At 42.0% G+C, this 25,682-nt stretch overlaps 1 protein-coding gene and 1 pseudogene across 1 annotated transcript in view; one reads left to right on the top strand and one right to left on the bottom strand.

The window, feature by feature from the left end:
• Positions 1 to 25,682, bottom strand: part of Prdm6 (PR/SET domain 6) — a 102,251-nt gene that overhangs the window by 54,826 nt on the left and 21,743 nt on the right. The gene's annotated exons all lie outside the window — the stretch shown is intronic.
• Positions 22,256 to 22,534, top strand: LOC101984473 (annotated as a pseudogene).

The following is a 25,682-nucleotide window of genomic DNA, read 5'->3' as shown; positions in this document are numbered from 1 at the left end:
TTAGGACCCTTGGGTCTCTTGTGTGAAGGAGAATTGAATAGAATGGGAATCAAATCTCAGCTGCATGATGTCAGACAAGTGATGTGATTTCTCCAAAAGGAGAAGAGCAGCAGTCCCAGGGTGTACCAGTTGAAAAGCCATGGGACGTACAAAGGCGTACAAAGACTAACAGCGGTGTCTGGCATACAAAAACAGAAGGGAATTCCCAAAAACTACCTTTTCTGTAGCTCAATGACCTTGCTACTATAAATACTAAAAGTACCTTTTACAAATCACAACACATTCTGGAAGCTTCTATATAATTATTTCACTACATAATGAATTAGGATATAAATGCCTGGGAGACTTCTTCTTCAGTGCCAGTAAATAACCCCTGACCTGCGCTTATACAGACAGCTCTCAGCTCGGTGAATCTCACACTAAAAGAAGACATGAAAGCGGGAGAGACTTGATGGGGGGAAGAAAGAGTTCATTGGGAGGGAGAAGGAGACAGGTGAAGACAATGGGGTGACTATGTTAAAAATGTGCTCTATACATGTGTGAATGACCCACATAGACATATAGATAGTAAATCATTAAATATTAAATATTTTGCAAATTAACTAAAACACATTCACACTTAAAAACATGTATCTCATTGACTTCCTTTTAAGGTAAAGCAATGTTTTAAAGGGGAAATCATATCACTGCTACACTGTCATAACAACCAGAATTTGACATAGCCATCTTAGTGAAAAACTGGGATATAAAGACTCAACGTTTATTTGTCTAATAAATAAACCTCACTTAATTTATATTTCTCAATTTATTTTTATAATCAGCATTGCAGCAATTACCAGACTTGACTGTTGAATAATAACTGGCTTCATTTAAAACTCTTACTTAAAGTATGAGTTTCAGCTTAAAGGTGGAATGTCTGAGGGAAAACAGACCCAGGCACAAAGTTAGAAAGGGCGGTGTCTATGATTAGAATCTATTCAAGAATTAGCAGCTTACCTACTCCTGAGCTTGAAGAGCCAAGTCACTGAATACAAAGACTTTATTCTCACTCCTAACCACAGCTCAGACATTTGTAAAATTTGTATCAGAAAGCAAAGATACAGAGCCCCACTAAGATAAGTTCCCTTAGCTTAAGAGATGTAAGAATTTTTTTTTCTACAATTGATCTCTTAATTTCTTTTGTAATAAATTAAATACACATCAAACTATAGATGACCTGATTAAAACTCAACAAACAACATTTTCCCCTTTAAAATGGAATAATTTCCTCCTGCTGAGACACTCATGAAGCTTGGCTAGCTGGAGTTACATCATGTAAATATATTTCAAAGATGGTATTAATATAAAAAGTATATCACATAACTCTAAAAATTTAATATACTGTTATGGCAATAACCAGACCATTTTCCCAAACAAATATATATTCCACCATGTCATTTCGAACTTTTTCTGACCTTCTTTTTTTTTTGAAGAAAGAAAACTACAATTGAGACCAAATGTTTTATGAAAGAAAATATAGGCAAGCTGATTTGGCCCCAAGTACAGACACTTTCTGATTGAAGGTGTTATTATAACTTAAATCTTAGTCCATTTATTTTCATAAGCCACAGTAACTGGATGTCACTTAGGAAGTCTTATGATGCAAAAGTGCTTATAATGTTTCCTAACAGTTTAGTATAAACTATGGCTACCAGCTACAGTTTCTTTTTTTTTAAAAAAAAAATCAAATTCAAAGATTGAAATAAGGGATACAATTGTATTAGCATCATTTTACAAACAAATTGTAAAAAGAATGTTTACCGGAATCTACCCTTAGCCCATTTTCCAAGAGTGGACATCTCAAGCCACACATGGTTCTAAACCCTCATATACCATATTTTTTCTATACATACACACCTATAATAAAGTCTACAAACTAGTCATAAGAAAGGATAAACAAGAAAGAGATAAATAATAAAATAGAACAATTGGAATAGTATAATAATACAAAGTTATATGACCATAGTCTTATCTATCTTTCTGTCACTGTCTCTCTCTGTGTTCCTTTCTCTGTGTGTGTGTTTCTCCTTCTCTCTGCCTTGATATCTCTTTCTCTCTCAATCTCTCTGTGTATCTCTCTCTGGACTCAGTATCACCTGCACTTGCCTACAGGTAACTGAAATTGTAGGCCAAGTAGTCTAATACACAACAAATGGAAGTTAATCAAGCAGCCTCCTTTTTGCCATTGATCTACAAACACCTCAGTCCATCCTCTTCCTCTTTCTTAGTCCATGCTACTTTGTTCTGGTTCCAGAACCTCTGATTTCTTTCAGTTCTGATCTGTAATCAACTCAAAACTCTCAAATCTTTCATTTCAGGCAATGATTAGAACAATCAATGATATCAAAACAGCAGGCACAGTGATTCTACAGGAACAGTCACCAGGTAGAGGAGCCGGCACACAGTGGGAGAAGCCTGCATCCCCAAGAACTGATGCTCCCAAGTTACTTTTAGGAATGACTGGCAACTGTGAACCACACTACACACAGCTTCCTTTCTGCAACAGATCATTCCAAACTGAAAGCAAATACATATGCACAGACGATGAAAACTGGATGCAAAACCACATATAAATTATGAATAGACTATCTAAAACAAAATAAAGTAAACCAAAAATAAAATAAAAGAGCCAGGCATGGTGGTGCACACCTTTAATACTAGCACTTGGGAGGCAGAGGCAGATGGATCTCTCTGTGTGAGTTTGAGGTTAGCCTGGTCTACACAGTGAGTTCAAGGATGTCCAGGGCTACATAGTGAGAAGCTGGAGGGAATGGGTCATATTCCTCATATAGAACCTGCCAAGCAATTCCGTAACATATGTAAAATAATTTTATTTAAAGTTTACTTCAATCAACTTAGATCTGTTTTTAAGTCTGATATACTTTTACTCTTACTTCCTTTATTAAAAAAAAACTGAGAATTTAACATTGCACTTTTCATGTGTTTAAAATAATGACAATGCATTTAAAAGGGAACATGGGGGAACAGGGTAATTAGAAAGTGCTGGAAGATGCCTTATGTTACTCTTCTCCTCTAGACCAACTGATATTTGCATGGCTTTTCCCCATGCCTTTGGAAGCAGAAAAAAACAACTACAGCAAACACACCAAAGTTGTTATCTACTTTGCATAAACAATGAACATTCTCTGATGACATGATGTACTAAGAACGTGATACGTGAAAATCCAAATTTATCCAAAAGAAGAGTGCTTTTGCTTGAAAACAGGCTTCACTATTTTTTCCTTAAGGAAAATATGCAATCACGTGTGCGCCCGCGCGCGCGCGCACGCAAACACACACACACGCACACAACCTTCTCTAATGTAGAACTCAGAGAAAAGAAATTTAAATTACACTTTTAAAATACTGCTACTGTGTGAAAGAGGGTTTACCTGTGCCAACCCAGATAAGGAGGAGAAGTGATAGGCAACTTAATCTCGGCTGAAAGCAAATGGCCGGCTGCTCACATGCGTGTGATAAGATAGCCCCCTATCAGAACCACTCCTGACGGTTTGGTTTTCATATCTCCTTTTTCTTCCAGAGTAGCTCTAACACTTTCTTCAGCACAATCGCCAGCAACTACTGCCTCCCTTTGCACTTAGGGTTCTAGCACAGTGTGTCACAGGTCAGCAGATACTCACTCCAGCGGTTATCGCAGAAAAACGTAAGGGAATAGAAAAAAACCTTAGGCCTAAGTCCTTTTTAAATTTTAAGTCACAAAGACATGAATGAAAAATATCTTACATCCTAGAATACAAGAGGACTGCTACCTCGGCCTCTGTCTGTATCTGAAAGGGAGTGGGTGACGTCACAGCAAGCAGGATTTCCCACATCTCAGCGTGAGTATTCATGAGTTTTGCTTTTTTACGATACCCAGACCACTGTGGGCTTAATATTGTTCTTTTCATGACTTTTAAATTGATCCGTTCATGCTACCGAGACCCAACAAAGTCAACAGCTCTTGTAAAAATTATCATCTGTAATGCCGACTACACTTAGAAAACATTCTTCTTCATCCCACTGAAAAGCGATTGGAATATGACAAGATGCCACACTGGGGATTGCTGGCCTAGGGGACTATGCTCGTTCCTGGGCCGACCCTGCCCTGCTGTGCCCCAGAATAGTCATTCTACATCTTAGTGATCTCTTGCTTTGCTGGTTCCTAAACAAAATTTTTGGGTAACCTTGGAAGCCTCTAAATTAAAAAAAAAATCAACAAATTAATGATCCTAGACTCCAAGAACTACAACCCCATCCAGTAAGTCAAAGACTAATCAGACACAGAGCCTGGAATTCGGAACTCCCAATTGGGTGCTCCAGTTTAGTGCTCCACAGGTCTACTGTTCTCCCAGGCTTGGCAATGGGCAAACGATGGAAACGACCCTCTTGCCAGAAGGATCTACCATCATCTCACTTCCTTACAACCATCCGCTGACTTTCACCAGCAGGAAACCGAGGCACGAGGAGAAGGACCTGGTACACGTTATGAGGATGGGGATTGATGCGTCTGGAAGTTAAATCTCTCAGGGGGCTTGGTAACCCAGGGTGAGCTTCTGCCATCCAAACACACTGCAAATTTGAGGGGCTTCTCAGTTCCTGAAGTTGCTATGGACACACCTGAAACTGCCAGGAGGGAGAAGTGGCCATGAGAGGAAGGAAGGCAAGAAAACAAACACAAGACAAAAACAAAACAAAACCCAGAAAAGAGTGATGGGGAAAAAAATGCCAGTTGGCAAACATTAAGGAAACTGAAGCAACGGTACTTCAAGGTATTCGGCACAAATGAAATCGGCATTAAATCTTCTTAACACTAAGGTCAGATAAGAAAAACACACAGTCCAAATAATATTTGCAGATTCTGGCCTCAAAGGAGGAGAAGGCAACATTAACAAGAGAAACTGTGGCCAAAGGGCTTCAAAATGAAGTCAAACATGCTAAAATAATATGTGTGATCTCTTAGACTGACTGGCTGTTTTCATTCTTTCTACAAAGGAAAAGAAAAATAATAACAGCGAGGACCGCTTTTCCTGGCCTCTCGGGTCCCTAGTTTGTGAAAGGGTCTACTGGGTGAACAATACTGTATATCTCCCTGGGGGTCTAAGTCAATAGGAACTCGATAAACACATTAAATGGCCAGGGCAGAAATAAAATAGCAGTGGTATGGGTCATCATGGAACACGCCAAAGAACACAACCCACGCGGTGGCCTTACAATCATTGTCTTAAAACACACAAATAAAATGATTTCCAAATGAAAATAAAAAAGGCCGACTCCAGAGCTAGATAGGGGCGAGCTATAATCTTGTAATTGAAATCTTCCTTCCAAACCCTCGCGTGAGCGAAAGGCACCCTCTCCCTCTCCCTTCCCAGAGGCCTGTGGGAAGCTGTGCATGCCCAACACAGCAGTGAGAATTGGCCCAACAAGAAAGCTTCATTTTTTATGGTGAGATCTTAGAGTCTGAGACCATCTGCAAGCATAAGTTTAATACTTTAATTTCCTTTACTTTAGTAAGAGTGAAAAACGAATAATTTTTTAAAATAGCCTAAGGCGATGTGACAGTTAGCCAAACAAACTCGTGAAACGTTAGAACAATTATGTTGATCTTTGCTGTCCAAGTGGCTTGGTCTGGTTATTTTAATATTTGTGTATCGTGGATAAATATGTGTGTGAGGGGTGTCTATGAATAGATTCTTAGGAATTTAGAAATTCATCCAAAATTCAGCAGTTTTAGATGACTTAATGAGTTTGATAATGGGACACAGAAACTTTAATTCTTAAATCATTTGTTTTATTTCTAGGCAGTCAGGGTTGATTAATCAGCTTTAGTAATAGTGGAGGGGTTTGGATACAGTCCCTGAAGCTCTGGGCCAGGGAGTTGGCGGATGGGGAGGGGGAGAATGTGTTTCATTACCAGCATCCCATTGCTAGAGATTTTAGGGGCATGCCCTAATGTTTCATTTAACCCATTTCATGGGTCTTTAGCTGAGCTGCAATCCTTCACAGAGTGGAGTCACCCTGGAGAGAGCTCCGCAGTTCACTCCTGCAGCCTCTGTGTGTGTGTGTGTGTGTGTGTGTGTGTGTGTGTGTGTGTGTGTGTGTGTACAGCCTTAGCACCAGAGTACATTTCGTGAGCTGCATGATGCTGTCAAGCTTTTCCACTACCTCTTGTCTGAATTGTTCATCTCTTTGCCTTCCACCAAGAAGACACTAAGATGTTTTCAAAGCACATAGCCAAAAGCAGCTTTGTTCGTGTTCAGAAGATAACATTTTGTAAGACATTGCTGCTTTTCAAAATACTGTGCTCTCTAGTACATGCCGACCATCTAAGAATCGCTACTCCGGAGACAGCCGTGGTATTCGAAATAAAGGAAAACAAAGAGACAATTTGGCTTCAGCCGAAAATCTTAACTAGCTAAGGAGCACAGGAATCAGTAAATTTCCTTTAAAGAATTCTCTTCTTTCCTTCATGCATTATTTTGATAAGATCTAAGTGTTCCTAAAGCCTACAGAAGCTGACTGTAGCCATTCTTGCAAGGTAAGGTCTTTACCCTGTGACGTGACTAGCTGCCTAAAGCCCAAAGTCTTACATGACATCCGGCGCACACCTCTGCCTGCGGAACCGTAACTTGAGATGACCCATTGATTGAAATGAGTGTTAATTCCTAGGAACTGAACCACAAATAACGCAGCAGGAATCCTACCCGAAAATCATGGGTGGCTATGTGAAGTTAAGTACTCTCTCTGTTTATAGTTATTTTTGCCTAATTCGGTTCAATTAAGCCACTAGTGACAGACATATGAAAAAGGACACTTGTATGCTCATAAGCTGTATGCGCCGCTGTAATTTAACATGTATAAAAGTCTGAACGCTTCTGAATAGATGGTGGGAATTTTGGCATCCAAACCCATGCGCTCGTATCAACTCCTAATTTTCATATCATTTCTCTTCTTTTCGTTTCACTTTTATCTTGACATTGCACGTGCCTGCCTAGTTTAATTTCTTCTACGCCAGTGGTCCTCAACCTGTGGGCCGTAACCTCTTTAGTGTCGAACGACCCTTTCATGGGGTCATTTAAGACACTGGAAAACTCGGATATTTGCATTACAATTCATAACTGTAGCAGAATTGCAGTTATGAAGCAGCAGCAAGGTTGGGGTCAGCACACCATGAGGAACTGTATTAAGGGTCACTACGGTTCTACACACTTCTAAGCACTAACAGAAAGCTCTCTACTGAAGCCTTGGCTGGGACAGTACCTACCTTCTTTTTGGTGTAACAGTTACCATGCAAAGCAGTGGCTCTCAACCTTCCTAACACTGCAGCTCTTTAAGACAGGTCCTCATGTTGTGGCGACCCCCAATCATAAAATTATTTTCGTTGCTACTTCATAGCCATAATTTTTCTACTGTTATGAATCATAATGCAAAAAAGTCTGTGTTTTCTGATGGTCTTAGGTGACCCCTGGGAAAAAATCATTCACCCAGGGGGTTGGGACCCAGAGATTGAGAGTCTCTGGTTTAAAGCCTTCAGTCATTAGAATAACTCAGTTAAGGAACAGAGAACAACAAACAGTTAGCAAGGGTGCTCAATGTTGGAGCTCAGGCCTGGCAAGGACAAGGCTCTGAGTTCAATCCCTGGCACCGCAAACAGAATGAAACACAATCTGTAAAAAACAGCATATTTAGAAGATATCAGCTTTTAAAAGAGACGAGAACCCAGTGGAATGGTAAAACCATGCCAGCAAGAATGTTCTGTCAGATCCCACAGTCGTTTCAGATACATTCTGAGATTTTACAAGGGGAAAAAGTACAGCTTAGAGATCGAGATTTGGGAAAGGGACAACGTGGTTGTGGAGTTGGTTGGAACTATTTACACAGAAGTAACCCGAAGGTCTGTAAACTGACTCTTAACTGGTTTGATTAAAAAGAAGGTAATTAATAAATGACAAGACAGAACGAAAAGTTCATGGTGCCATTTGATAAACCACCCAAGGAGCTAAATCAATGCATTTCTGTTTAATTTCACCATTTGTTTTTCCATTCGAGCTGCCAATTTTCTAACAAGTTGCAGAAGGAAGGGTTCTCTCTCTTTCTTTCTCTCTCATCCTCTCTCTTTTTCTCTCTCTCCTTCCCCTCTGATTGACAAATATCACAGATTTTTGTTTCAAATCAATTGAACTTTCTCCAGGTGATCCCTGCATCTGTCATGACAATGTGGCTAAGCCATTATTCCATCAACGCTCTGTAACTAGCTGCCGTTTTTTTTAGCCTCTTTGACAAGAACACCATAACAATTCACAGCACCCTTGACCTTCAGGGTGTATATCATCTTGTCAACATATAAACAAACACACTATTGGTTGTATTTTAATAGATTGTGTAAATATCAAAATCCAATTCATCAAAAGGTTCACCCTGAGTGACAGCTCTGAATTTCTCTTGTATTTGCAATGCTAATTCTGACTTTTAATTTGAAAAGGATATTTGAGTTGTGATATGTGCTCCTGTCTCTGTTTTTTTTTTCCAGGAAAGCATAGGAAGCCACCAAATCTATGTTTTTCTATATGATAGAAGCCTTGAATGTGGTTCTGTTTCAAATGTAAGTGTTCTAGAACTATCACAACAGTGCTGAAGACGAACACACAAGACTTTATTTTCTTTTTTTCTCTCTCCCTCCCTCCTATCCATCTTTCCTTTCTTTTTCTGACATTCTGGGATCATCCTTGGGGTTTCACACATGCTAGGAAATTTGCCACCCTGCTAAGTTTCACCACCAGCCCCTAAAGAAAAAGGTATAGGCTGGGCAATAGTGGTGCATACTTTTAATTCCAGCACTCCGGAGGCAGGGGCAGGAAGATATCTCTTTGAGTTGAGGCCAGCCTGATTTACAGAGAGAGTTCCAAGACAGCCAAGGCTATACAGAGAAACCCTGTCTCAAAAAATAAAAAGAGCCGGGCGGTGGTGGCGCACGCCTTTAATCCCAGCACTCGGGAGGCAGAGGCAGGCAGATCTCTGGGAGTTCGAGGCCAGCCTGGTCTACAAGAGCTAGTTCCAGGACAGGCACCAAAGCTACAGAGAAACCCTGTCTCGAAAAACCAAAAAAAAATAAAAAATAAAATAAAAAAATAAATAAAAAGAAAGGAAGGAAGGGAGAAAGGGTGGGAGGGATGGAGGGAAGAAGGAAAGGAGAAAGATCTATAAGATAACCCTACTACTTTCCCCTTGCTTAGCAAAATGACACGGAGCAGAAAAAAAATGTTGCATTTGGAGGCATTCAAAGTGCCGCTGTAAGCCAGCCTACATGGTCACATGCTCATTACATCACCCCACAGAGCTCTTCCCTCATGAATGTCTCTTTGTGCATAGGACTGACAGGTAGCTGGATACTTGGAAAAATGATATACTAACCTTTATTGGACACCCCCAAACTGCTTGTTTGTAATGCAAGGTGTCACACATACCCTTAAATTCATTGGCTTAAGGATGGGCTCACAGGCTTCATGGACCCTCCAGGACATTATTACTGAATCTGAAATTCAGGTATGTATTTGCTAATGACTGTCTATGTAGCAAGTTCTGCACTCATGCCTGGCTCAACAGGACACACTGACATTTCCTTCCATTGTCTATACCATCCCAGTGTTTGGAGAACTGGTTCTGTACCTTCCAAAGAACAGTTCCAATGAGAAACAAGAACTATTCTTGGCCTATTGTTTCCCTGCCAGTGAGAAGGAAAGTGTTGGGAGCAAGGTGGGGTATCTCTGTCTAAACTTTGAAGCCAGGGTTTCCCATTGGATTTGCTGCTAATTCATTTGCCCCACAGCAATGGTGACAACAAACCTTTACCTTACAGAACCATGGTGAGTCATGCCAGCATCACCATGTAATCCCAACCCCTGTGAGGCTGAGGCAGGAAGGTTGTCGTGAACTTCAAATGACCGTGAGCTATATAATGAGTTCCAGGCCAGTATGACTACATAATTAGACCCTGTCTCTAAGTAGCTATCTAAGTAAGTAAGTAACAACTTATTTCTAACCCCCACATTATTAAGGAGTTCATAGAACAATGTAAAACACATTCTATTTATGCTAACAATTCCAGGAGGTAGCATCAGGAGAATGGCTACCTTTCCTCCTTGGAAACAAAGATAATAAGAACAGTTATAAAATGTTTGGGTGTTTTACTGTTGGGTAAGAACCTTCTCCTGGAGATTATTCTCATTTCGTACATTTTAGGAAGTCATGTCACTGGCTGCCAAGAAGCTATTATCTTGCTTAAAGAGAGAAATAAAAGAATTCATCAAGGTAGAATCCAACAAGATGGGGGCCTCTTAAAGAGAGCTAGGGAGGCTGAGTTGGTCAAGTGCTTGCCTTGCAAACATGAGGACCCAAGTTCAAACCCTAGAACATGTTTTTTTTTAAAACAGGTCATAGCGGCACACACCTGAATCTCAGCCCTGGAGAAGAGATGGAAGATCTTTGGGGGTTACTGGTCATCTAGACTAGCCTTCTTGGCAAGCTTTAGGCCAGTGAGAAACCCTGTCTCAAAAAAAAAAAATGGTGGGCCGGGTGATGGTGGCGCACGCCTTTAATCCCAGCACTTGGGAGGCAGAGGCAGGTGGATCTCTGTGAGTTCAAGACCAGCCTGGTCTACAGAGCTAGTTCCAGGACAGGCTCCAAAGCCACAGAGAAACCCTGTCTCGAAAAACCAAAAAAAAAAAAATGGTGGATAGCTCCAATTGATAACCATTTGCAAATGAAAAATGAGTTTTCCCCAGGAGAATCTCACTGGAGAAATGAATTCTTCTTAAGGATAGGCCACCAGTCCAGATCTCAACAGAAAATGAACTCAGTGGCATCTTGGGAGGTTCCTTATCTTATAATGTATCAGGAGGTTTTTTAAACCTTTGGTTTATTTATTTATTGCACCCTATAGGGTTTGGTTTTTTGGGTTTTTTTTTTTGGTTTTTTTTGTTTGTTTGCCCGGCTACCCTATAGGTTTTGCATGTATAATATGGCTTCCAGTTTTGTGTTTTAATGGAATCCGAGTGAACAAGTGATCTCTGTGTCTGTTTGTACCTGTTTCTTACACCTGTTCTTGGGCGCTCATCCTTCTGATTCATTTGTTTTGTCCTATTCTGACTCGTTAGTTTTGTTTAATCTTATTATATTTTATTTTATTATTATCCTTTAGATGCCTATTTTGTTTTCTAATGAGAGACAAAAATGGGATGAGGCTCGGTGTGAGGGGAGGTGGGGAGGGGCTGAGAGGAGTAAAGGGAAGGGAAACTGGAATCAGAATCCAATGGATGAAAAATATCTATTTTCAATAAAAGGGGAAAATGATGGATAACAGTTGAGAAATGACACCGCGGTCATACTCTGGCCTATGCACATCATGCACACAAACACAGGTGCACACATAGAATAGTTAAACAACATCTGGGTTTAGGTATAAGGTAGCAATAGCTATTGTGGGTTGCAACCCCTTTGGGAGCCAAATAACCCTTTCACAGGGGTCACCTAAAACCATCTGCATACGAGATATTTACATTACAATTCGTAACAGTAGCAAAATTACAGTTACAAAGTAGCCACAAAAATAACTTTGTGGTTGGGAAGTCACCACAACACAAGGAACTGTATTAAGAGGAAGCATTAGGAGGGTTGAGAACCACTGAGCTAGCCAGAGATCCTTTTTACCACTAGCTGAATCCAGAGAGATGTTCATCCCAAAGAATACCGGCCATTGCCAGGGGTCTGGGATCCTCTGCTGCTATGAAGTTACTACACTAATTTCGCTGTTGGGGGTGGGGGAGTGGGACACAACATGGGACAGCGACACACTTGACCAATTTAAGGTCATACATTCAGACTTAAAGCATTTGCTCTCCCGCTTTGACATTCCTGTCCCAAGAACAATGTAGTGATTACCCCGTGTGTGATGTAATGCCTGTGTGCTGGTGACAGTCCTGTCTTCACTGATGCTACCCAACCCCTTCTCAGATGAATGAGGAACTCTAGTTAGGCATGAATGACTCAGAGCCAAAATAAATTTGTAAGGATTTCTTTCAGAGTGCTTCCTCATGCCTGGGAATTGTCCGCTGCCCCAACTTAGTCCCTACGCCCTCTGTATTAAGATGTTGTTATGAATCTAAAGTAATATCTGTCTAATCATGAATTATCTCCTACTCTTCTGCCATACACGTGAGCCCAACAGAGTAAACACAAACAGACAGAGCTAGAGACCCAGGACAGCCTAGACAGAGTTTGTTTAGAAATCGCTCTCCAAGATCTTTGAGAAGGACACTGTCTTTTCCCTCCAGAGCCAACACACTGGACTCAGCATCTTTGAGGGTATGAAAGTCTTTCTCTTCAGTGAGGCCACTTTGGGAAACTGTATCTTCTTCACATGTCTGATACCAGAGATTCTTTTTTCCTACCTTTTATATCTATCCCACAGAAATCACAAAAGAAGAAAAAAAATTCTATTCCAAGTATTCGGTAATTTTTTTTTTCCCAAAGCAAGAGTATTCACCTAGCTTGCAATCTGCCTTAAACGGATCAAGCCCACAGGAGTAAGAGGGAGGAGGGGCCATGTCAAGCCAACTTTGCGTCTCTGGCAACTGGTTCACTCTGTATTTCATTTCAAAGGCTTAATTACGTCTGCATAAATAAACTGAGCTGCGCAGCTTGATGCATGGCCATTTGTCACATTAAAACAATGGCACCCAAAGTAAATCCCCATTAACATTGTTTAACTTCAATGCTTTGGGGTGTTTGCTACTCAAATGATTAAAAAAATGAAGTGATTTATGACATCGCAATTTAAATGAGGCAACAAAACAAACAGACTGTGCGTCACCAAGGTACTGAGAGCCCAGTTGGGTTGGCAGCAGAAAAGGCAGCCATGGCTGAAGAGTTTCTAAACCCTACCCTATGTGGAATGCGCATATGCGTGTGCATGTATGTGCACGCGAGCATGCGTGCATGCATGCGTGTGTGTGTGTGTGTGTGTCTGTGTGTTTGTGTTAATATAGCTTCTGATGGTTGCTGGGAGGTTTTGAATGAGATGCCGTATTAAGTTTTATAAATCACCCACACCCAGTCTGCAGGTAGACTGTCTGGCATCACAGCTTTAGGGTATACAAAACGTAGAGAATAAGTATAAAATTTTCCCAAACCTAGTTTGGGAAAACCACCATGAATCTCTTTTTATTCATTCTACTTTCTCTATTTTGAGAAACTCTATAATGTATCTCTTTATCTTACATAGAGGGAAAATGCAGAGTTTGAAGGCCAACGCTTTTCATTCACTGTGGCTGAGTCTTCTAAAGCAAAACACTTTCCCCGGGCCAATAAATAATTAACAAGTGACAGAATTAGCTCGCTTTCCAGATATTTCTGGTCTTAACCATAAATTTCTGGATGTAGCAATGTTTGGTTTTCACTGCTGCCCAGCTTGTCTACTTCGCTCCTAGGAAGAACCATGTTAATCCCTAATCCCCGCCCCTCCAAAATGAGGGCAGTGTGTGATGCGGTGAAAGACCAGGATCCCTCCACCTGGTCTGATCCCTCCAAGCTGGACTGATGTTGAGCACATTTGAACCAGGACAGTTATCCACCAAACAATGACATTTTTGCTGTAGCCTTGAGAACCAAACTTCCTGTGTCCGTTCCATAAAAATGCTTGGAGGTCCTTTAAAACGGAGCACCGTAGGAAATGGTCTAAACAGCACAAGAGTAAACTTAAATTTGGCCACGTTCATTGTGCCAGTGTGAGCGGCTACAGTGAACAACTTAAGATAAAAATCACTTTCGTTGGAGTCTGAGTTATCCTGCTGGCCATCTACACTGGAATAATTATTTAGAAAATCACCAGATTGGCTCTTCCTGTCAGGCTACATAAACAGCGACTTCTGGTGTGGTTGTTCTATTGCAGGGTAACCACAGTAAACACTGCGCATGTGCAGCTCGCCATCCAGGCAAGCTCAGCCAGCCAGCCAGCCTAGCAAGGCAGTTTCTAAGGCAGTGGTTCTCACCCTTCCTAAGGCTGCGACCCTTTATACAGTTCTTCATGTGGTGGTGATCCCCAACCATAAAATTCCTTTCATTGCTACTTCATAACTGTGATATTGCTACTGATACGAATGGTAATGTAAATATCTAATATGCAGCATGGTCTAGAGCGGCCTCTATGAAAGAGTCACTCACCTCAAAGGGGCTGCAACCCACAGATTGAGAAACCGCTGCTGTGAGATCTCGCCTGCCCTGCACCAGAAGGAAATTAAACAGGGATCTGCTCCTCGCTGACCTTCCTATTTAAAGACAATCAGGAACTAACTCCAAGCCGCGCATTTCTCATATTTCTCCAAGTGTTCAAATACTACAGCCCTTCTTTTTCCCACCCGGATCTCAGCTCTGCCTTTTGTTCCTCCAGTGTTATTCTTTCCTTGGTCTCCCTGCAATGAGAGCCCATACAACCCCTGTCTGGTAGATGAGGCTGCACCAGTGCAGTCAGGGGAGCTAAAGAAGACCCTGGAGGCATAGCTAAGGTTCTGTACCAAGCGCCACCCCTGTTTCCAGCATTCCTGGGGTAGTACCAGAGCTCGGCCGGCCGGGAGAAGCACAAAACCCATGGCTGTTCTCAGTCTCAGCACCCATGCAGGAAGAGACGGAGAACAAGCAAATGAGAGCAAGTAGCCCATCTACAACTTGCATCTGCGCAAACTTGGGCCCACCAAATCCTAAAGATGACTAACAAACTTATAAAACCTTCTTGAGAAATGCAGCCATTTCTAGGATTGGGATATTTCAGTACCTCTTCCACAATACATGATCTAAAATAAGTGCGTGTGTGTCTGTATGTGTGTGTGTGTGTCACAACATGATTCTGAGTATTTTAATCCCTCTCAGAAAACCCGGGGTTCTGAACGGACCACAGGCAGCTTCGTGGACCTCCAAAGGTATTTCCCTAACACGAAGCAAAAGGAAGAAACAAATCACCAGTTACGATAGCCCTGCAAAGCATACAGAAGGAGCATCACTACAAGCAGCTAATTCAAGAAAGGAAAGAGCAAGCCAGTAGTTTCCCTCAGAAAGAGACCACAGTGTAAGACAGGGGATTGGGGAAGTAAATAGTCCCTCATGCAGCCAAGAAAGAGGCTGGTATAGTGCTGAAGGTAAGGAGGTTAAACTAAAGCTTTAAAAATATGAAGTACTTTAACTCAGGGTCATAAAAAAAATTATAGCAAGAAAATAGTTATGAATATGCAAAAAATCTGCAAGGATTTTCAGAGCATAGAAAAAAATTAAGTATGTCAAATACCCAAAATGAAACTGTATATACATCCAGACACCAGGTAGTTCTTAAAGTGCTCATTCATTTTTTTTTTTATTACAGCACGCTGTCTTTTAAAAGCCACAAAACCCATACAACTTTAAAATTGGTTTTTAAGAAAGTATATTGCCATAGGAGAGAAACGAAATATGGAGAAGACAGATGTTATAGGTTCTTTTTTTTTCCCCCCTTCTCCATGTATTTCTAGTTTTCCATAATGATTACCTTCTGTGACCAGGAAAAATGTTAAAGAGTCCCAGACCTGACACAGCAGATTGAGAGACTGGAAGAGACAGTGCACGTTAGAGGTCAGAGAGATCACCTGCAGCAAAGATGCGGGCAGAACTGAGCTACGGAGAGACCTGAAGCTGCTCGTCGCAGCCATCAGCCAGAGAAGAGGAAAGCCACGCTGCGGAAACCCAGCAGGCACCGGCTTCGCACTTGTAAACTGAGTAATACCCAACTAGAGATAATTATATCTAGAAACGTTTATCCATTTAACCAAAATAAAATCGTTCCAAAGGTGTTTTAAACTTGCCTGTTTGTTTTTGTTTGTGACTGGGTCTCACCCCACAGCACAAAGCTAGCTTGACACTCAAAGTCCTCATGCCTCTGCCACTTGAAGCCTAGAATTGCAGACACATGAGCCACCACAGAACTTGTTCCTCTCTGTAGAAATTCCCAGGCTTTTTCATTCATCGGGATCTCCTGTAGAGCTTCCTAAACTGTAGATCATCTGACCACATCCATGGTGAACCAGGTTCAGTAGATTACAGGTGAGAATTAAGGGTACTTGTTAAAAAAGAAAGGAAGGAAGAAGGGAAGAAACAAACAAACGAAAATTCTCCCAATGAACTGTCATACGTTAAAAGAGATGTAAAATATTTTTTAAAAAATGATAAAAAGTATGTGAGGAAAGACGAGGGCACATATTGGGTATAGAATAAATGACTGCTCATATTTCCAGGTAATTATGTGGGGAAATTTATTTGCATTTTTGAATCTATATCTTTCAGAGATAAATACTGAAATACCTGTAGGCGAATCACTACGTTGACTGGGATTTACATTAAAATATTTCAGTTTGGCATTGTGGCATATATTGGCAATCACTGCATGTGGACAGATTGCAAGAAGAGGCCAGGCTGGCCTAAACGGTGAGTTTCAAGCTATCCTTAGGCTGTGCTACACATCAAGACCTTATCACCAAAAACAGTAATCATGGACACCAGTGAGGTGGGTCGGAGGGCAAAGGTGCTTGCCCAGAAAACCTGATGCCCTGAGTTCATTCCCTGGAACCATGGTGGGACAAAACAACCAACCCCCAAAAGTTGTCCTCTGCCCTCCACGCACCGTGGCCATGATTACATCCTTTGGAGTATGTTTGACACGTCTTAAAAGCTTAGAGAAAGGGGTTAGGTCCTCAGTGAATTGAGACCACTGCCCAATGAATCCATGAAACCCAGCGTTTAGAGCTGGAGGTAGCTCAGCAGCAGAATACTTCACCTGTGTGAGACCCCAGCATTGATTCTCAGAACACCAAGCCCAACACATTCAGTTTTTAACTTGAAGAACGGGAGGACCCTAAAACAGCTTTTCAACACCCACTATTGCAAAAACTAAAGAGTGATACAGTTTAATAAGGAAAATGTGATCCATATTTAATAAACACCTATTTATACATCCTGATAATGACTTTGAATAAGCCTGTAAGAAAGATAACCCATAACAGAAAGAAGTCTGAGCCACAGTTCCAAAAAACTAAACATGTTCAAAAATTCTCACCAATTATAAAAATAACAACTACTAGACTCCCTGCTAAATGTCTAGCAAAAGGAAATGGTGAAACAAATTCTGACTTATGTATTTGTTGGACAATACAGTAAATGTGTTGATTGCAAGAAATTGTTAGTTACAGCAAGACGAGTATAGATAATAATTTTATTAACATAATAGAAATACATAAAATTTGAAGAAAAAATATTCAGACTTTAAGAGTTTTTCTACAGGTGATAAGCCCTGAGAATTTAAATTTTCATGTATTTTCTGAACTATGGATAATGGGCATTAATCAGTTGCTTGCAGAGGAAAAATAAATCCTTAATTTAGTAAAGAAACCCGGCATTGCTGACTAGTCAGCTCTGCCTCGTGGGCAGAGACTGGGGTCCACAGATTGGACAAAGCGTCCCATCATGGCCGCTTCAGTCCCGTTGTGCGAACCAACAGCAGATCCTGGGAGAGGACCACGGTAGGTAGCTGCGCTAAGACAGCACAGTCTGAATGCGACACATTCCGGCATCGCGAATGCTTTTCAATTATGCACATTTGTTTCTCCTTTAAAGTTTTCCATTTTCATCAATCTCAAAATATTTACCCATCCTTAAACTTCAACTTTGTAAGATACACTCAAGATCTTTTTGGAACAAAGCGAATCGAGGGTAAATAAACACTCATCGTAAAATGAAAAATACTCAAAGTGAACCAATAACTCCACAAAATATCTACTGGATAGCAGAGCATTCGGACATAGTGAAGGGCACGTTTTAAGATGTTTTAAAATTCAAATTTTTTAAGTGGAAAATATGCCTAGATATAAGTTAAAATGTAATTTTTAACCATCTTTAAAAACTGACTTGGTTTTGGTAGCATAACCATGGCTGTATTTGAATTTACAAGGTCTCCTCTTAGCTTGCCGGCTCAAATTCCTTTCTTTTGCTTAATTTCCAAACAAGAACTATTGCTGCTAGTTTTAAAGAGTGAATCTTCTGAGATGGGTCTCTCTGACACCGCCGACATTCTAGTTCCAAAAACAGAAAATTATAGATTATCAAAGGAGGAAGTTTAGACGGATCAGCCTGGAGTCTGAAGCACGTCTTGAGAGGCCACCCAAAAAGACAGCTTTTCTCGGAGTCCAGCCCTGGACTCCGATCCCCAGCCCACAGGCAGATACATTCCACTAATTCCAAGAGGGGGCCGGGTCAGGCATCACTGCCAAAGCTTCTGGTCACCACAGTAGGCTAAGATGTCGCTGAAGAAGAAGGCAGTCTCCAGGAGGAAAGACCAAACCTTGCCTTGACGGGCACCTGAGTGTCACTGCTCAATCCCTCCACCTTTCCCTTGAGTCCCTTCTTCACCCTTTCAAAGACTGCCAGCCTTCAGCTCGGGGTCTCTCTGGAAGCGGAGTACGAACATCCATCATCCAGCCCTGAACTCCCATATAGGTTGAATCCTGGTGTAAGTTTGTGTGTGTGTGTTTCCTGTGTCTTTATGCACATTTGCTGAAGGACTAGATCAGTGTGGTTCTTAACCTTCCTAATGCTGTGACCCTTTAATACAGTTCTTCATGCTGTGGTGTTCCCTAGCCATAAGATTGTTTTTGTTGCTACTTCATAACCATAATTTGCTACTGTTATGAATCGTAAGGTAAATATCTCTGTTTTCTGATAGTCTTTGGGGGTTGTGACCCACAGACTGAGAAGGGCTAGACTAGATAAAGGGAAAGAAACTTGGATCTTGAATCTAGCAAGAGGTGAGCATTGCCACAAAACCTATGCTGTTCCTCTCTGTTCCCACAAAAGTTAGTTTATAACTAACTACATGGCACCACTGTAGTCTCCACTGGAAGAAATAAAAAAGTAGAGGAAAAGAAGGAAAGGAAGGGAAGAGAAAGGGAAAGGGGAGGGGAAGGGAAAAGGAGAGGGGGAAGAGAAAAACCAAAGCCACAGAATAACTTAGAACACAAATGCTATCTGGCATCCAGAAATGCCTGCTTCACTTTGGAGCTGTTCACTGTTCTACTCAGACCTACTGCCTGGCTACTCTGGGACTATCAAAGCAGATGGCTATATCCCACACACAAGGCATCACACTGTTCGAATGCTCTAAAAGTCCTATGCACTCTGGCAAACAGTTTGTACAAGATTAACACCTGTGGGGACCAGAGGACAAAATTTGGGGAGTCAGCTCTGTCTTCTCAATTTTATATGGGTTCCAGAGATTGAGCTCAAGTCCCCAGACTTGCAAGGTAAGTACCTCTGCCTGCTGAGCTGTCTCTCTGCCCTTCTCCTCTTCCCCCACTCCCCACCCCGGCCCAGAAGTCAACTTCTAAGAACAATTTTACCCAGTCCTCCTTCTGGCTTTTGCAACTCACTGCTTACCTTACTTTGAATTCCATCTGTCCTGTTAGTTTCTCGATCATGTTTGCTAACCTGGAACACTGCAAACTAACTTCTAGTTGCTGGATATGACTCTCCTCCCCAACTGGCCCCTCATTCACCGATTCAGTTACTCCTCAACACACCCACGCTCAGGTGGTCTATTATACTCATTGAATAGGTTTAACATATTTAAGATAAAAAAATCTCTTTTTGGGGGAATATTTGACAATTTCCTCATGCATGGTAAGCATGTCTTTCTAATAGAGTACTCTCCCTTCATCCCACATACCCTTGGCGCATAAAGAATTGTGCCAAATAGAGGTTGGGTCACTGGACTCGTGGCCCGCCTAGCCACGCCACGAGCCTCTCCAAAGCTGGAACTGCCTGTATGAATGTGTCACAAGCCTTCACAATTTCTGACCTAGCTCTCGGTCTGATGTCACCACACACACAAAGGGAACACGGCCTGGGATGGCGTCTGTATCCCTGTGTGATGCACTCCACAGTTGTCTTTAGTGAAACCCCTTCCACCGCCAGCCTCAGCAAGATTAAGTCGAATCCTCATCACGAGAGGGCTACAAATGCCAGAAAAGGCCATCTGTAACTCTGACCAAATGGGAAAGGAATGAGGGACATGGGAGAGAAGTCCATTTTACTTCCTGATTATCTACTGTTTCTAAAGCACCCATTTCAAACTTGCCAGGCACCTACTTGCCATGCTCCTAAGTTTAAAAAACATGAAATTTTCCATCCGGCCAGGCTACTAAACAGAGTTTTCAAATGCAGAAGCCACTGTTGTTCCACTTTAGCGAGGAGGGGAGGGAAAGGGCCAACTACCAAAGGTACCTCAAATGACCCACTGCCTTTTTTGAGCAGGCCAACCTTGGCTGTGACCACATTAGCCCTTAGTTCCCTCGAAGAGAAGGCTGGGGTAAGGGTGTGTTTGCCTTCTTCCAGCTCCAGGCCCCTTCCTGGGAGCTCTAAGAATTGCCATTGCATAACTCTAGAGTTACTCTGGATTCAGACCCAAATGTAAATGAACTGTTAGGTTGCTGGGAGGCCCTGGAGGCCTTCTGGGGAAAGACATCAGAGCCCAAGCTCTGCTGGGCTCCAGTGCTCCCTGGCAGGGTGGCAAACCCCAGTTGTGTGCAGAGAGGCAGGAGGCAAGCAAGAGTCTTGCAGCAGAGCCTGGTAGCTGGAGAGCTGGTTTATTGGAGGGACAGAACCCCGGAATCTGCCAGCCACGAAGAAGTGAAATAAATTAAGAAGAACAGGGAAATTACTGGCTAGGAGACAGAGTTATTATGGAAGGCTGATTTAACTGTCCAAAAATTTACCCTGCATTTATTCTCAAAATTATCCAAATATTTCAACAATTATCTGTTGATATGGCTGTTGTCTGGACATTTTCTGACTGTTCCTCTCCAGTCTGTCTTACAGTGTGAACATTATTTTCTGTTGAAACCATTTCCTCAGTTCTATCATGAGCAGCACAACCTAGGCTATCTGTCATTGCCGGTCCCAAAAGGTCTGAACTTGGGGGCAGAAATTTTCAGCTAGTGTAAAGCAAATGTCCTGTCACAGGAGAAAATAAGAATTTATTTTTAACTTGTGGTACATAATTGAATTTGAGTTGTATATGTATCCCCTTCAATAACCACTGTGAACCGTGATCCAAATGTGTTTTATAAAGATATTTCCGCCTTCTTTGATACCTCTAGACCCAGAACACCAGATGTGGGCAGATGTCTTGCCTTGAAACCAGTACAGTGTTACCTTGGTTGTGCATACTTTGCACGCCGATGCCTTTAGAGTTTGTGCATTTTGGAAAACAAGGCCCATAATAAGCAGGGCGTGAGTCATTGTTATGGAGGTGACTTACAATTCAAATTGAATTAACTGTAAATGCAAGCAATTTGAGAAATATTAAGGCCTTATGTTCAGCGTTGTCACAACATTTGTTAGGGATTTCATCACCGTGTGGAGGCGTTTAGTTCCAGGCTAACATTAGGACAGAAGGAACGCTCCCCTGGAGCATGTAGGTCAAAAGAGTCGGCCCAGCTCTATGCTGCCTTGCCTGGAGGAACTGAGCACACAGCCTCTCTGGACCACAGCTTCCCCATCTCAGTCCCACCAGCAGGACAGAGCACTTCCTGATCCAGAGGGCACGGCCACAAAGCCAGCCCCAGGAGCTGGTTATGAAATCTCTTTTAAGCAGAAAGGTGATGGGTAAATGTTCACTGTTGTTCCTAATACCGTTAGTCTAAAGGGGGTTTCTCTGTGAGCTTTCTGCTGCAGAGATTTTGGCAAGTCTGATTCAGTATGCTCACTGTGTCAAATGATTAGTGATTTTTTTTTAAATAAGAGAAGGAGGAAACAAGGAGGGAGGCAGAGAGGGACTCATGTAAATGTTAAGTATTTATTAAGTCATAGTAAGTAAGCCACATTTATCATACACAGAATAAAATTATGTTCACAAAAAATTTTCAATATGAGGAAAATCTTTATGATTTTAAGACAACATTATGTTTTCATCTATATCTATAAAGAAATACTAACTTCAATAAGAAAGAATTATAGCAGATTAATTGTGGCTCATTTCTCATTTCAAAGTGTGATTCTGAATGTTCCAAATTCCCTTTAATAAATGGTTCGATTTTGTTATCATAAAAATAATTAACAGCTCTTCTGGTCTCTTTGGCCTTGGTGGCAGAGCGAGATGATGAAAGGCACGTCATCCTTTGGAAAGCATTGCAATAAGACCCACACAGGGTGTGCCACCGCTGTGGCTCTAAGGCCCACCACCTTCAGAAGCCTCCTACCAAGCACAAGAGAAAGTATAACTGGAGTGGCAAGGCTCAGAGGTAAAGCAAACACTACCAGCATTGGACAGATGAGACACCTAAAAGTTGCCCATCAAAGATTGAGACATGGTTTCCATGAAGGGACAACGCCTACACCCAAGAAGGCAGCTGTTGCATCATCCAGTTCATCTTGAGGACTTCAAGCAGTCAGAAAATAAATGTTCTACTTTCAAAAATGAAAAACTTAACATAAATGTTAAAAATAAATAACCAAAGAGATACCGTGAGAACTGCGACCAGCATGTACAGGTGTCTGTCTATGTCTACTGGAACATGCACATGTGGCCAGCCTGGCTCACTAGGAGCTGGTCAAGTAAAGAGGATATTTGGTAGAACATTTAGACTAAAGATTAAGCCTTCAGGAAAGGGTTTGGTATAAGTCGCATCCAGAATATATAATGACTTTATGGTTCACGGTGCCACCATTTTTAGGAGTGGCAGGATCATTCAGAAGTCACCATGCCTCAGTGCATGGTCTGCTAGGAGTGAAAGCAATGCTATCCCATGGTTGTCAGAGGAGGCATCCACTTACCTACATAGTCATTGGCACACATTCAACCTATAGGCTCGTGCAAAGGTTTATAGAATGAAAGCCATCTCTGCACCTCATAGAAGCTTTACCCCGACTCCCTCCTCTGCAGAGTGCAAGGGGTCCATCCTATGGATAAACAGCCACACACACTTGCACCTTCTAGTTTATTTCTCCAGTTAGAAGACGTCTCCCACCAGCACTTACCCTGGCCCTCCCACAAAAGATTCTCCAACTCACACCCAAGTGTCTTTTGCCCACATCTGAATCATCTTTTGAAAAGTAGTCAGCACATATTAGCATCCAATTCAAATCTACTTCACTCCAAATGAAATGCCAAGTCTATGCCATCCAATGTATCAGAGCCTATCTTCCTCCACCTTACTTCCCACCATGCTCCTCCAACCCACCTGGCTCGAAACACACTGGTTTCCCTGCATAGTTACAAGAATTATTTCTTCTTATAGCAAATCTCTCCTTGGATGCCACCTTACTTTTAAATATAGGCAAATTTAGAAAGTAAAAAGTATGTGCCAAATATGAGCTTATCGAAGGACCTGAGGCTGCAAGCAGTAGCAGGCCATAAAGCAGAACGGGACACTGCTAAAGTCATAGCTAAAGAGAAAAGAATGCAGAGTGAATGAGACCTAAAGTTCCTGAGAGGTGAGACTCTTCAAAGTAAAAGACATGAATTGAACTGACCAGAATGAGAAGGGACCACATTCTTTTATTTATTTATTTATTTATTTATTTATTTATTTATTTATTTATTTAGTATACAATATTCTGTCTGTGTGTGCCTGCAGGCCAGAAGAGGGCACCAGATCTCATTACAGATGGTTGTGAGCCACCATGTGGTTGCTGGGAATTGAACTCAGGACCTTTGGAAGAGCAGGCAGTGCTCTTAACCGCCAAGCCATCTCTCCAGCCCTCTATTTTTTTTTTTTTTAAAAAGTCACTACATTGACTCCAAAATTTTGGACTCATAGGCTGAAAGAACTATAAAATAAAGATGAAAAGGCACCCACTTGAGAAGCTCTAAGGCAGGGGCAGTCTCTAAACTCAATTTGAAACAATGTCAGGACAAGTGGTAGTATTTCACAAGGTTTTGAGGATAGAGGATTTAAGTAGAATAAGTGGCTAGGTGTGGTGGAACATGGCTTTAGGACCACCACTGTGAGGTATAGTCAGAGTGATCTCTGAGTGCAAGGCCAGCCTGGTCTGTCTAGTGAGTTCTAGGTCAGCCAGGACCTACATAGAGAGACCCTGCCTCAAAGAAAGGGAGGACAGAGAAATAAGAAAGGCAGGGATGGGGATAGAGTCGGACAGCCTTCATAATGAACAAAATCATGAGGGCCAGTGAGCTCTCTGGCTCTCAGAACAGGCCATGGACTCAGACCACCGCAAGGCAGGGCAGCAACCGGAAGCCAAGGAGGAAGACAGGGAAACAACAGTCAAGTAGTAGACATATTTGGCATATAGGAAATTTGCAGACTGCAAACGGCAAGGAGCATATGGCCTCTCCATATGATACAGGATTACAGAGAAGAAACTGGCAGGGGACGTAGAAGAGACGGTGTAACTGGATGGGCTGGGAGCAGAGGGGTGTCAGGCATCCTGCACGCGCTACACGGATCAGGCCCAGAGGGCGGCAGACACCGAAAGCCTTCCCGTGGGCACCTCCTCCCGCAGCACGCCTTGGTTACTTCGGAGGTAATTACACTCTGCGGTTGACACAGTGTAACCATACCCACCATTCTGGCTGCTTCCTTACGCCCAGCCATGCAGAGAGCCAAAATACAGAAAAGATGTGAGTCAAGGGAGTTAATTTGGCTTCGGGTAGATGTTCTGTAATCTTTGCCCCTATCATTTTCCCCCTGTCTCTCCACCTACCTGCTACATGGGGGGGGGGGTGAGAGAGAATGAGACTGTCCGAAGCAGAATAGCCAGGGTGCAGGAGGGATAAAGCAGGGCGGGGCTAGAATGCATCCAGGATAGGACTGGGACTAAAGCAGAAAAAAAAAAAAAAAAAAAAGGCTGGCCAGAGAGAATGAAAGTACAAGGAAAAAGCAAGCAAGAAAGGTGACAATCACAGGGCACAAGAAGGCCAAGCCTGGCATTTTGATTTTAATCATAGTACTACAACACCCATTTGAAAAGCAAATTCCTGCCCCTAATCCAGAGCTACTGAGCCAGAGGCTTTTGGTTCCCCAGACCGAATGGTGCTTGCCTCCCCGCTCCTGGAGATTCTTACAGCCACTAGACTCTAGGGCCGGGGTTCTCAATCTGTCAAGTAACCCTTTCATAGGAGTCACATACATTATGATTCATAACAGTGACAAAATTACAGTTATGAAGCATTGGCAAAGATAATTCTATGTTCAGGGGTCACTGAAACTGTAGAAACTGTATTAAGGAGTCCCAGCATTAGGAAGATTGAGAACCACTGCCCTAGTGACTGGAGTCTGAAAACTTCTGAGGTACTGTGAAGTCGCTGGAAGCTTAAGGTTTTAAATGCATGTAATATAAAACTTACCACGGTAACTAGTTGTCAAAAGTACGATTCAGCTGTCTATACATAGTATACATTGTTCCTTTTAGTGTTTTAAAGACAGGGGCCTTTCCATCCAGCCCAGGTTAGTCTTCAATTCAAGCATCTTTCTGCTTCAGGAAGTGCTATAATTACAGGTGTGTGTCACCACACTTGGCTCCATGCCTTTTTATTATTATTATTTTGAGGCGTGTGTGTGTGT

This window comes from Microtus ochrogaster, chromosome 18, assembly GCF_000317375.1.
Source record: "Microtus ochrogaster isolate Prairie Vole_2 chromosome 18, MicOch1.0, whole genome shotgun sequence".
Taxonomy (NCBI): Eukaryota; Metazoa; Chordata; class Mammalia; order Rodentia; family Cricetidae; genus Microtus; species Microtus ochrogaster.
The sequence above is the reverse complement of the archived record's forward strand: the minus strand, read 5'-3'. Positions and strand labels throughout refer to the sequence as shown.